Source organism: Micromys minutus, assembly GCF_963924665.1.
Source record: "Micromys minutus genome assembly, chromosome: 6".
Classification (NCBI taxonomy): domain Eukaryota; kingdom Metazoa; phylum Chordata; class Mammalia; order Rodentia; family Muridae; genus Micromys; species Micromys minutus.
In genome coordinates, this window is record NC_137975.1 from 5,663,533 (window position 1) to 5,678,192 (window position 14,660).

The 14,660-nt window shown below is 35.3% G+C and overlaps 1 pseudogene across 1 annotated transcript; it reads left to right on the plus strand.

Moving 5' to 3' along the window:
- Positions 1-1,036: 1,036 nt before the first annotated feature.
- LOC308421690 (transmembrane emp24 domain-containing protein 7-like) lies at positions 1,037-8,073 on the plus strand (annotated as a pseudogene). Its single transcript has 3 exons — positions 1,037-1,047; positions 1,828-1,915; positions 7,526-8,073. The product of its transcript is annotated as a transmembrane emp24 domain-containing protein 7-like (transcript).
- The last annotated feature ends 6,587 nt before the right edge of the window (positions 8,074-14,660 follow it).

A 14,660-nucleotide genomic window follows, 5' to 3' on the forward strand; every position in this document is an offset into this window, starting at 1 on the left:
TAGGGAAGTTATCTTGCATGAAGCAGATGTTCAGAAAGCAGTCAAAGCTGTCAGTACATTTGTCTATCTATTAGCATTTACTGTGTTTCGCTGCAGGACTGAGACGGAGCTATATTTACTATGTCAACATGTTTATTGCAAATTAGAGTCCTGGAAAAAAAAGATGAAAGTTATCAACACAGGTCAACTGTACAGACACATTTAAGTGACAGCATGAAGAAATTTATATCTGAAATGGAAAAGTCCTGGGGGTTTCTAAAGGAAACAAGACTTGAAAGAGCTTCAGATAATTCAGTGACATTGTTCACCCTGTAGTTTCTGACACACCTGTCTTCCTTGCTAAGGAGATGTGCTGCAAACACAGAATATGAAGACATCAGGAGTCTATTTTCGAGCTTCATATATGATTTCATAGTCAGGTTCTCAAAGCTAGGTGAGTATTGTTTATTTAGGGATCATTTGCTGAGAGCCAGGGAGCTCAAGAGACTTGCTATAGGCCACATAGATAAGTATCTGCTCCTTAGAACTAAAATATTGCTTTATAATATCACAGTATGAAGGAGGAGTCACAGTACTTAGCACATGTGAAAGGCCTGTCATATGAAAGCATCTAATTTAAGGACATACTCTCATCTTAGAATATTTTTCAAGTCTTTGTGCTGCCAAATGTGTTAGGGAATAGTTTCTTTTCTGTGTCTCCATGCATTCTCTGGTTACATTGCAATTGACCCCTCGAGGTTAAACCACAGGGCATCAATGGCAAAAAGCCAGCACACATCAGAAGCTCTTCACTGGAGACTCAAAGACTGAAATAAAAATTGTAAGAATTTTATAAAAGGCCAGAAACTTAGACGGCATGTAGTGTCTTGACTTGTTAGATTTCTCTGTCATTCTTTCTTTCACACATGTCAGCAGAGCAGATGAATAGAGGGCCATGGAATGTCATTGTTATTTTTTTTTCCTTGAACCAAAAAGAAGCTGGAAATACAGTATTAGTTTTGTTAGCTATAGCTCCATAAGAGCTAAGAAAAGTGACATGAGTGGCAGGTAAGGGACATGAATCTTTGTGTGAATCTATGTTTGTGAATGAACAGTGTGTGCGTGTGCATGTGTGTGTTCAGATGCTGCATATATATGTACATGCATGCATATGTGTATGAACATGTGTGCAGATCATACATGAACTCAAGTCCTGTTTCTCAGGAGTTATCTCTTATTTATTTCTGAGACAAGATCACTCTCTGGGTTCTGAAATTCATTATTCACTTTCTCTAGTTGGCTAGTGAGATACATTTTTGCCTGTAGTTTTTCATACATGCTTCTTTAAAGAACCCCAATAAACTTACTGGCTTATAAAAGTAGACTTCATTGGAGTCGTTCATTTGATCAGATCTCAGTGTTCTACCTCGTGTGAACTGGCATATGTTCATTTATTTCCCAAAGTTACAGTGTTCTATTTTGTCCTCTTATAAAAAAATTAAACCAGACCAAATAAAAAGATTACAGATGTCAATACACCACCCACAGGAAAACCTTGTCTTCCTGTTGCTCATTACCTTAGTTTTTTTTTCACAAAAACTATTTCTATATTATTATGTTTTTAAGCATAAAACATATGTATAATCTTGATTTAATTGTCCAAATTTTGGTTAATTTACTTGTTTTATAAAACTGCTAATGTTACTTTACTGAATATTACAAAGTATCATGAAGACAAGGTTTACTTGTAGGTATTTTTTTTTTTTTTTTAGTAAAAGGAAAACGACTTTATTTTGCAAAACAAAGATACATGTAAAGATTTTAAACATTTTTTGCTTAAAATTATAGATTTCTTAATGTAGCTGCCATGCAGTCAACAGCCAAGATAAGGAGAGGAGCAGAGGAAGAGAAGGAGAGAGAAACTGACCTGGCTTCTGTGAGAGGAGACAGATTACAAATGAAGGAAGTTTATATCAAGTGCAAAACCTCTTATTCAGATTTTCTATACTGTCTGTTGATATTATTAGCACTTGGTTTAATAGAAACTTAGTGACTACTTAGGTAATATATTTCAAATTGTTAACCTATTAGTAAGGAGAATTTGGGATTAGACAAATAAAATAAAATGAATGAATACTCAAAGGACTGGAACTATGTAAAGATATGTTTAGCTCTGGATTTGCATCATTTTCACTCTCCATGAACATTTAAAGTGTTCATTTTAATTTTTTGTCTGTGTCTTACTGTCTGGACCAGTTTATTTGCATTGACTTTTTTTGCCTAGTGCTTAATGGGAGTAGTGGAAAGTATCAGATGAAAAGGATCAAGTTTTTCACACTGCATGCACAGCCAGGGACCTGAAAATAAACAGAAAATGAAACAGTGTTTTGTGACAGTGGAAGCCACACAGTGTTAGAAGTTCAGGCCTGGAAGAGAACTGGAAACCCAGAAAACAGAAACTAATGGAGAAGTGAAATTTTGTATCTTTTATGTAAACTTGTCTGCTTTTAGGAGCTCATTCAGAGGCAACCAGTATGACCAAGGATGAGACATAATGCTGGAAATGGTCTGGCATAGAGAGAACATTACAGGGCAGGTGCACATCGTTAAAACATACGATATTCAGCCAAGATAATTCTACTTTTACAACAACTTTATTTGTTATTCACTTTTATTGAACATAGTTTTTTCTTTTTTTTTTCTCATAGAATACCTCTAAAACACAGTCTCCCCCTCAAGTCTTTCTGGTTGAACACTCCACCATTTTCCTCCCTCTTATCAACTCTAACTATGTTTCCTCTAAACAACAACAAAACAAAGGACCAGACCTACATGAATGACAGCCACAGAGGACGAAACAAGATAAGATTAGAAGAGGCAAATCTTTCATACAGAGGCTGGACAAGGCAACCCAATTTGAGGAAAAGGTTCATAAGAGCAGACAAAAGATTAAGAGACATGCATGTTCCTACTGTTAGGAACATCATAACACAGCAAGCTAACAGTCATAACATATAGTCAAAGGGACCGATGCAGGCTTATGCAGACCCTAAATTTCCCACTTCTGTCTTCTGCCCTGCTTTGATGATTAAGTTCTATTCATGTTCTCTGTCCACTCTGATTCATACAGCCTTTACTCCCCTTGTTCCAGTCTCCAGTGAGAGGGAATACTGATTATAGATATACAGAATTGAACATCCTTGCCTTGTTTATGGTTTAAGTAATTGCTTTAATCCATTTAATGTGGTGTTGACCAAAAGCTTGATGTAAACTTCTTTTATTATCTTTTGATATATTTCTTGTATTCCTAAGATCTCTAGGACTATTATCATGCTGGCTTCTGTCTAAGGTCTTTTCTGCTTCTAATGAAAAAAAAATTATGTGTGTTTTGTTGTCTTTTTTTCTTGATTTCTATCTTGATTCATTTTTCATGCAATAGTGGGCCATTCAGTTTCCATGATTTTATAAAGTGACTCAGGCCAATTTGGTGGAGTTTTGCAGTGTTGAGCATTTCTTTAGGTGCTTCTCAGCCATTCAATATTCCTCATTTGAGAATTCTTTGTGTAGCTCTGTATTCCAATTTTAATAGGATTATTTGATTCTCTAAAGTGTAACTTCCTGAGTTCTTTGTATATATTACATACTAGATCAAATGTACGATTAGCAAAGATCTTTTCCTAATCTTTTGACTGTCATTTTGTCTTCTTAAAAGTGTTTTTCCCTTTCAAAACATTTGCAATTTAATTTTGTCCCATTTGTTGATTCTAAATCTTAGAGCACAAGTCATTGGTGTTCTGTTTAAGAAATTATTCCTGTGCCTATGTGTCCAAACATCTTTTCCACCTTCTTTTCTATTAGTTTCAGTGTACCTTGTTTTATGTGGAGGACTTTTATGCACTTAAATTTGAGCTTTGTCAAGGAGATAAGAAAGGATCAATTTGCATTCTTCTGTATGTTGCCTGCCAGTTGAACCAGCACCATTTGTTGAAGATGCTGACCTTTTTCCATTGAGAGTTTTAGCTCCTTTTGCAAAGATCAAGTGACCATAGTTGTGTGGGTTCATTTCTACATCTCAATTTTATTCCATTGATCTACATGCCTGTCTCTGTATCAATGTCACACAGTTTTTTCATTGTTTTTGTTTTTGGGTTTTTTTTTTTTTTTTTGTTTTGTTTTTTTTTTTTTTTTTTTTTTTTTTTTTTTTTTTTTTTTTTTTTTTTTTTTTTTGTCACAATTGATCTGAAATACAGCTTGAGGTCAGGGATGGTGATTTCTGAATAAGGTTTCTTGTTGTTGAGAATAGTTTTTGCTATTCAGGGTTCTTTATGATTCTAAATGAATTTGAAAATTGCTCTTTCTAACTCTATAAAGAATTGAGTTGGATTTTGATGGTGTGCGTTGAATCTGTAGATTGCTTTCTGCAAGATACCTATATTTACAACATTGACACTTCCAATCCATGAGCATGGTAGATCCTTCCAATTTCTGAGATAATCTTCTATTTTTTTTTCTTTCTTCAGAGATTTGAAGTTCTTGTCATAAAGATTTTTCACTTGCTTAGTTAGATCCACACCAAGGTATTTCATATTGTTTGTGACTATTGTGAAGAGTATCTTTCCCTAATTTCTTTCTCAGCATGTTTATCCTTTGAGTAGATGAAGGTTATTGATTTGCTTGGATTTTTATTATTTGAGTTAGTTTTATAACAAGCCACTTTGCTGAAATTGTTCATCAGCTCTAGGAGTTCTCTGGTGGAATTTTGGGGTCATATTATTGGCAAATAGTGACATTTTGTCTTCTTCCATTCTGATTTGTATCCGTCTGACTTCCTTTTCTTTCTAATTGCTCTGGCCAGGACTTTTAGTATGATACTAAATACGTAGGGAGAGAGTGAGCAGCCCTGTCTAGTCCCCGATTTTAGTTGGATTGCTTCAAGTTTCTCAACATTTATCTTGATGTTGGCTACTGGTTTGTTGTATATCAATTTTCCTGTGTTAAGCTATGGGCCTTGGATTCCTGATTTTTCCAAGACTTTTAACATGAAGAGGTGTTAAATTTTGTCAATTTTTTCTCAGTATCTAGTGAGATGATCATGTGATTTTTTTTTCTTTGAGTTTGTTTATATAGTGGATTTTTTGATGGTTCTGTATATTGAACCATCCCTGCATCCCTAAGATGAAGCTTTCTTAATCATGATGAATGATTGATTCTATATGTTCTTGAATTTGATTTTCAAGAATTTTATTGAGTGTCTTTACATTGATGATCCTGAGGTAAATTTGTATGAATTACTTCTTCTATGTAGGGTCATTGTGTGAATTAGGTATGAGTGTAATTTCGGCTTCAAATAATGAGTTCCGTAGTGTTCCTTCCCTTTCTTATATATTTATAGAGGCTAGACACTTTATAAAAGACAGAAATTTTATGTATTATATATAAAATAGGACTTTGACTTTTAATAAATATGTCAGAAAAGTTATATATATATATATGTATGTATTTGTATGTGTATATATGTATATATATGTTTATAAGTATATGTATATGTATATATATATATATATATATATATGTAGAGAGAGAAAGAAAGAGAGAGAGAGAGAGAGTTGTTCAGAAAACAGGCCTCAACAGATACAAAAATATCAAAATAATTCCATATATTTTATCAAATTACCATGGACTAGTGCCCACAAACCCTTGGAAGGTAAACAATGATTCCCTGGTCAAAAAAGAAATAAAGAAAGAAATGAAAGACTTTGCAGAATGTAACGAAAATGATGTACAACGTACTCAGACTTATGGGATACAACGAAAGCAGTGTCAAAAAAAGATCTCATAGTGTTCACCGCCTCCAAATCAGCTGAAGAGAGCACACATTAACAACTTGACCACCCAGCTGAAAGCTCTAGAAAAAAAAAGCAGATACATCCTTGAGGATTGGAAGGTAGGAGATAATCAAGTTCCTTCTTTTGCTATTTGTGGAGCAGTTTGGACAGTATGGTACTAGGTCTTATATGAAAGTCTGATAGAATTCTCAGTGAATTTATCTGGTTCTGGGCTTTTTGTTGTTGTTGCTTGATTTGTTTTGTTTTTTTTTTTTTTTTGTTTGTTTGGGAGACTTTTGATGATTACTTCTACTATTTATTTAGGTGTTATGGGATAAGACTGTTTGGGTGGTTTATCTGATCCTGATTTAACTTTGGTATGTGGTACATGTCTAAAAATTTGTCCATATCCTCTGGATTTTCCTATTTTGCTGAGTATAGGCTTTTGTAGAAGGATCTGATGATTTCTTGAATTTTCTCAGTTTCATTTGTTATGTCTCCACTTTCGGATTTTGTTAATTTGGATACTCTCTCTGTGCCCTCTAGTTAGTCTGGCTATGGGTTTATCAAACTTGTTGATTTTCTTAAAGAACCAGCTCCTGATTTTGCTGTATTTTTCTTCCTGAATTTATTCCTAGAACCCTTGTTAAACAGTAGACAATGGTATATAGCTCCAGATTTAAGAGATCTGGCAGCCTCTCTACACCTGTTAGGTATACACATATATATGGCATATGCAAAGAAAAAAATTAAATAAATAAATCCTAAAATAAATGTTTTCATAAAAGGCAGAAATTGATGAGGAAGACACCCAGCAGAGGCTCCTGTAATGAACTGATATTGTAATTATTATTATTGTGCATATGAGATTCTGCCACTGATGTGAAAAAAGTGAAAGAAGAGATACCTATTTATTCACATACTTCTCGGATTATCTTAAGAAAAAATTGACCATTTCCTTGAGATTTTCTTCTCAGTTTCTGACCATACTACAGCATCAGATACCCACGCATTCCATGTGTGCTTCTACTAAATATACATAAAAACCAAAGCAAAAGCTGCTTAGGTCCATATATTACAAGTCTTGAAACTTGCTGAAGAGATAGCTCTATACTTAATATTTATAACTTGCTGTTTTTACAAAGAACTTAGCCTCTGTTTCCAAACTCATTTCAGGAGGCTCATAACAACCTATAAACCCAGAAGGTCCAGTAGTATGATGTTTTCTTCTAAATTCTATGATCACCCATAAAGAGGTCGTTATTATACACACAAAGAGACAAAACACAGAGATATTATAAAAATATAGTTCTACACACTCACACACAGGTGACACACACAAGTACACACACATATATTCAAACCCTGGCATATGTTCATATGCACAAACACACACACACACACACACACACACACAGAGAGAGAGAGAGAGAGAGAGAGAGAGAGAGAGAGAGAGAGAGAGAAGCATAAAATCACACAATGTATAAGCACATGTACACACATGTATGCACACACAGGATTGAATCTAAAGCTTCCTGCATTGCAGATAAAAACTTCACCAATATATTTTATTCACAGCCTCGGAATTTCTAAACTGATGAACGATAATGAAGATAATGCAGGCCCCTCGTCTCACATTTTACTAAGGCTCACGGGCTTCTAAGGGTTGTGCCTGCAGCATACTTCGAGGTCTCACAGCTCCATTGAGGCCCTGAGGATAGGCTCCTCACTGGGCTGCCACGGCAGGCCATTGGGGTTACAGGCTGCCTGCTCTACTGTTGCTACTGCTGATTCTGAGCGGCTGCTCCGAGATCACCTTTGACCTGCAGGGCTTTGCCAAGCAGTGCTGCTACAAGGACATCACTCATTGCACCAAGCGCACCCCGGAGTTCCAGGTGATTCCCGGCGGTCACTACGATGTAGATTGTCGATTGGAAGATCCTAATGGTAAAGTGTTATACAAGGAGATGAAGAAACAATATGATAGTTTCATTTTCACAGCCTCCAAAACTAGAGCATACAGATTTTGCTTCAGCAATGAATTTTCTACTTTCACACACAAAATAGTGTGTTTTGATTTCTAAGTTGGAGGAGACACACCTTTGTTTCCCAGTGAGAACTGAGTCAGTGCCCTTACCCAGATGGTATCTGTCTGTGTTTCAATTCATGAAGCACCGAAGTCGGTCATGATTATCAGAAATATGTCCAACTACGGAATGCTCAAGGCCGAAGCCAAGCAGAGGATCTAAATACAAGAGTGGCCTATTGATCGGTGGGAGAAGCCCTCATTCTTCTGGTGGTTAGTTTAGGGGAGGTGTTTCTTCTGAAGAGATTTTTTTCTCAGATAAAAGAATCATCACAACTCATAACTACATTTTCAGATGCACCATTGCCACGGTAATATTATTGTTCTCAATTTTAGATACTGAAGAACTTAACATTGGCAACATTCTAAAACCCTACTCATGCTTGTTGGGAAAGATGTACAGTGCACATCCCCATGGGGAAAGGACACTTTTTGTTGTTGTTGTTGTTGTTTTTAAAGGTGGAAAACTTTGGACCTTAATGAAGCTGTTCAGATGAAATATCTAACACCAATGATTTACTTTTTTTTTTTTTTTTTTTTTTGGTTTATATCTGTTCTTCATACACTAAAATTTGGTATTCTGGTTCCCTTTTAGCCATTTAAAAGTACTTTTCTTAATAGGTAGTAGATACTTAAAAAAAAAAGTCTTAGGTTGATTGTCTCTGTATTAGAGAAAAAGAAAAATGCCTTTTAATTGCTTATAGTGAATAAAGTAGTGTTTTTAAGAAAACCAAATATGATTAACTGTAGCCAAGCCCTATTCTGCACTGCTTAATTTTATGGGGGAAAATAATCTACCATAGAACTTTCCGTTAATATTGATACAGTTTTCATTGTTATATCATGATATAATTTATTTCTTGCTGGTTTGAAAAATGTCCAGGTTTTTTATTTGTTTCTTGTTTTTTTTTTTCATTCTATGATTTATAATTAGCTACATTATCCATTTAGAAGTATCACCACCACATAGAAAATAGCATAATAGACTTAAAAATAAGACAGTTATACCTGTTAGGATGAAGAATACTAAGAGACACTGAGAGATGGAAAATGACTATAACATTTTATTCCTTTAAAAATGCTCAAGGCTTGAGACTAAAGAAAGAGCTCAGTGTTTGAGAGCACTTCCTGCACTTATTAAAGATAAGAATTTACTTCACATATCAGGAAACTCACAATCATCTGTAACTCCACTTCCAGAAACGCTGACACCCTTTTTTGGCCTCTCTTGACACTAAATGCATGTGGCATAAGTATCTCTACTCAGGCACAAAGACATACATACATACACACACACACACATATATATAATTTAAATATTAATAATCTTAAGAAATAGAAGAATTCTACATATTACATGCACACACATGAATAAGAGTCATGGATATAGATGTTCAAAACTTTTTAAGTGTAATTAAAATAGCCATATGAGAGAAGCTCAACTTGGGACTCACAAAGACCAAGACTATCTTTAGAAAAGGTGTAGGGTTAAATCAGCCCAAGCAAAAATACTTACATTCCCTTATCCTTTTTATGTTTGCAGTACCCTCTCAACAGCACAGAAAGAATGTTCTGTCGAGTTCTTTATGGAAACCACACCCTCCTCTACCGTTGGCTTCTGTAATCTAACTCCTTTATACATAGACTCCCAGAATTGTTCGAAAACCTGATTTAAATTAATTTGAGAAGTGAAAGAGAAGGGCTAAGTATGTAAGAATGGGATGCTGGAATGTATGTGTAAGAAGGAGGGAGGGAGAGAGAGAGAGAGAGAGAGAGAGAGAGAGAGAGAGAGAGAGAGAGAGAGAGAGAGAGAGACAGAGACACAGAGACAGAGACAGAGAGGGAGGGAGGGAGAGGGGAATGAGATTGAGAATGAGAGAGAGCATTTCTCTTTGAAACCCAAGCAAGTAACCCAGCTAGGGATGTAGGGATGTGTGAGTGACCACTTTTAAGAGCCTGAAAGCTCCAACCGGGTTGAGACCTTACCTACAGCGCCTACAAGGAGCTGTCCACCTCCCAGGTACTGAATTTAGCTCTACTCATCCGACAAAGTGTTGCTTTGAGTTGCTTTCAGTCATTGGTTGTGCTGGCTCCAAAGTCTGCACTAGAGTTTGTATCTGAACCTTTCAGAAAGGGAATTCACAGGAAGAGGAGGCAGGCAAGAAATGCAAGCACAGAAACAGACACATTTCTGCTGTTACTAAGTAATGTGCATGCACTGTGTTATCAATAATTTGACACCAGCTAACATTTAATAGACTTAATTTAATAGACATGAATTTTGACTCCAAGAAATCTGGCACCTGCACTACATATTTAAAGAATCCAGTTTGTCAAACTTGAATAACACAATAAATCTGTGAGAGGTTTAAGCACAATAGCTCAGCTACCTCTCTGGGTAAATGAAAGGAAGGGTTTCACCTCCGGGAAACTCATACATGAGAAAATATTCAATTAAGCTATCTGTCGTATATGCACAGATGGCTTAAGACAGCCGCTCAAGTTTCTGAGATTGTTCCCTCATCTTCTATTCCTACACTGAACCTAAGAAATATTACACAGATTAGAACACTTTTATCTTACTTTTGTAACTCATATGATCAGAGAAAATGAAAGGTGAGAAGACATTCTACAGAAGATTCTTCTCATTTCTTAGAGAATCTTGTCCCATAACGTGCATCCCAGAGGAGGATGGGTAGACAGATTTTAAAAGTAGAGTCGGTGTTTCTGTGATCCAAAGATTGAAAAGCTCACAATCTGTAAATGGAAGATTTTCTTAAAATGTGTTTCAAAGGGGGGCAAAAAGGACACCCTCTTCATTAGATTGTGTTAAGCTAGTAAGTTATTTTAGAGGAATACTGATTCTGGCTACATTCAGTTTCTTCTGCCTTCTCCCTCTTCTTCTCTCTTTTCCCCCTTTCTCGTCTTCCCCCTTCTTGAAATTATTCTGATAGTGCCCAAGAGGAAGACGTGTTTTAATCAGGTAGTAAACTTGCTGCTGAGCTTAATTCTCTACGTTCTGACACTAGAGGGCAGTGTTGTCCAATTGATGCAAAGGTGTGGCTCTGACCTGTGCACGTTATCTGGACATTATGAATACTTTGAAGATCCTAAAGGTGGGAGTTAGGAATATTGATGAAATGGGTAGAAATTCCAGTACGAATGCATGACTTGAACTTAAAAATTTCTTCTTGGAGCCATATTGTCCTAAATTAATCTAACTGTGGTTAATGTACATGAAACTAAGTGGCAAGGGTTTAAGATTTCAGCCTATCATAGCCACAACAACTATAAAGCCTATCCTGGGTATTTCAAAAGAAAGTTGGTAATCATCTTCAGAATTGCCCAAGGGACGATTGCATCTTGCACTTCCAAGCAACATAGCAACCGAGTGTGTGCTATTTGCTAAGTGTTGTAGAATCGGTTTTCTTAGAAGTACCAGTGAGTGTTTATTGTACTGTGAAAACTATGTAAATTTAGTGAACACTAGGTTGTCAGTAGCCACTGATTCTGAAATCAATGCATATTAGTGGCCTTCAGAGTCTATAAGGCAAAACCCTTCAAGTTATCTATGACCATTTTCCTTTTGTCTCAAGGCTGTGTGTGCTGATTTTCTTCAATAAGTGAAGATATTGGATCTGCTATACATGTACGTTCTGCCCCAATTCATATATGTGCTTTGATGAGTTAGGCATAAGGGTTTCCTTTTCATTTGATTTGTGAGATTTTTCAAGTTCATCTTTCTTACGTTTTAAGAAATAACCTGAGTCATTAGTAACAGCAGCTTTGAAGACAGATTGTATACCCAGAATTTTCCTAGGTGGCGAGTTACAGTTGTGTGGCTTCTGAAAACATAATTTTTAATTGCCTGAAACATTTTAAATGACTTTCTGTTTCTATTGTCATTATGTATTGTTTATCTATTGATATACATTTTTTTAAATATTCTTATACTCTGCCTCAAACATGAGCATTTACCTCCACAGAAAAAATGAATGTTACCTAATTTAAATAGGTATAGATATATAATTAAACACAATGGAAACAAAGTTAGGTTAGAAGGACTTTAGCTATAATGCAGATATTGCAAATCTATCACCAGCATGCAATTACATTACCCATAATAAAATCCTCTGGAAATTCCTCCCATCCTGGATTTTCAGAATATTAAACAACTACAGTGTTTCTTTTGGTTATATCCTAAGAAAACTGGTCAATTTTGAATATAGATATAGGCTACTGTAAAATTAAGGAAGTATTATATATTCAACTTCTTTGGTACAAGGAGACTTGGTAATTTGATTAAAAGAAATCAGAAGTCATCATCTAAGAAGTTCAAATTCCAGTGACAGTTTAGACCAAAGGTCAACTATTATTTAACTATTATTTAACTATTATCACATTCCAGCTGGTCTGTAAAATGCTGCCAGCAATTGAGATATGTGTCTACTCTAAACTGAGCAGCAAATAAATATCTTACTAAGGTTATATATCTAACATTAGGCAAGTTACATTATATCATCTCAGAAGTTTGGTGTCCCAAACATGAGGCCTGCATGTGACACACACAGACATATTGTTAATTTCATTTATAAAAGAAACATTGCACAATGTAAATTTTAATCTTAAAATGGCTTGATTTTTTTCTGAGATAATATTAGCACTAAGTATGTCTTTGAGGTTTGTTGCTGCCAATTATTAGAATCTCAGAGACATGCTATTGTGATAAGAATATAAAACTTCCTGGTCTATGTTTTACACACAAGCTAGATTTCACAAGATCTGTGATAATCTCTATCATGATGGTAAAGAGATATCAGACCTTGAATTACCTGAAGGCTGTTAACAAGCCAAAGTGAAAAGTAATATGAAAAATGATTGTGCTGTTCTTGTGAAACAGGAGAGTGCCCGTTCAGTGTTTCCTGGGGTTTCTCCAGCTACGTCTCCAATTGCTCAGTTGGCAGAGTCTGAAAACTTTCTTCACTATCAAACTCGCTCATTTTGATCTTTAATGCTGGAAATAAAATTGCTTTCCATTTCCTTCATATGCCCCATATCTAAATCAGATTAACACTTTTACCTATAAAATACAACCCAGAGCAGTGATTTCATAATAAGGAAACAGATTTAGGAGAAGATTAATGACTAAGCAAAAGCTCTCGTCCTACCATGTTCTCCTTCTAAGGAATGGCCACCTTCCAAACTGTAGTCTTCCTTTCTTTCTGGACATCTGTTCATCTGGTCTCAATTTTCTTTGAGTGAATCACTTGACTATTCTGTATTTATTCATGACAAATGATACAATGGTCTTTCGTCAATAACCCAGACTGTGGTGAAATCAACTTCTGTGTGCTGATTTCAAGAGGTTTATTACCTAATAAGGAAGAGATTTATTACCTAATAAGGCAGAAGACAATGGTGTTTTAGAATTTTAAGTAGTATTAATTGGAAATAAGTAGTAACATCATTCTAACTGGAAACAATTCTGACATATTTTACTTCTAAAATAAACTGTTTCATTCATTAAGACATTGTCACATTACCTGGTGACCTTTTAAAAGGTTACTCACTTCCCCCAATACCCTTGGATTGCTGAATAAATACTTGGGTTTAATTATTAAGATAAGCCTTACTCATAATCTATTCTCATTACTAACTATAGATGCTACATACTGGTTACTTCAGTAGTGTGTATTTGAGATCAGCACCCTGCACAACTAGGAGACAACTATAATCAGAATAAGAGTTTAATGTGATTTTAATTCCTACTAGAAGGGATAAACCACATACCCCCCATTGTAGACACTTTATGAAGGCTGCTCACCAAGCTAAATCAAGGGATCTAGTTAATATGAATGGATTTCAAATGGGTAGAACTTAACCTTGTCCCTCCAAAACTTAATCTAAGCATTGAGAAAAATAGGAATCCTCATCAATACACATTTTAAACACAAATATCATTGCAACAAATTATCTTCCAGTGCATGACAATGGGGAGTTTGTATAGCATCTGCAGGAATTTGGCAAAGGGTCTCTAAGTTCAACCTCATAACCTTTGCCTTTGAGAAGGGCATGAGCTAGCAGTTTTCCACAAACTCAACTTCTATGTCATACCTGAAAAGAGAAAAAAATGTTGAAAATATTCAGATAAAACTTGAAGCATGACTATATCACATGGTTAAAAGAAAAATAAATCATTATACCTGGGCTTACATATGGGTTTAGTATTTACTTTTCTCTCATTCTTCATTATCAAAATCTTGGTAAGTGATGAAGAAAACCTTGAGTGACTTAGAATACACTGCTGTGTAAAGAAAAGCCCAGGATAATATTATAAAGGGAACTTCTGTAGAGATTCTATCCTATATGTCTGTCAATGTTAGACTGTAGTTCTTCTAAGACCCAGTTCTTACTACTCAAAACCTCATAATGCATAGCATGGTGCAAGCCTTGTATAATAATTTAAATCTTTTTTCTAGTATCCCTCCTATCAAAGTAGGCCACATTTTAAAATCAAACCATACTGTGTCGCATCTCTTGAATTTACTTGTATGGAATGTTTATCAATTTGGCCTTTAGTATCATTTTCCCTCCCAGACTTCCAACTACATACACACATATATACACACACAAGCATATATACACATTGTTTTAGTGTGTCTGGGGAGTGAGAGGAGATAGTGAAGATGGTGTCAGGACACATTACATATGTGCATGAAATTGTCACAGAATAAATAAAATATAGTTTTGAATTTTCAAAGTCTAGGTTA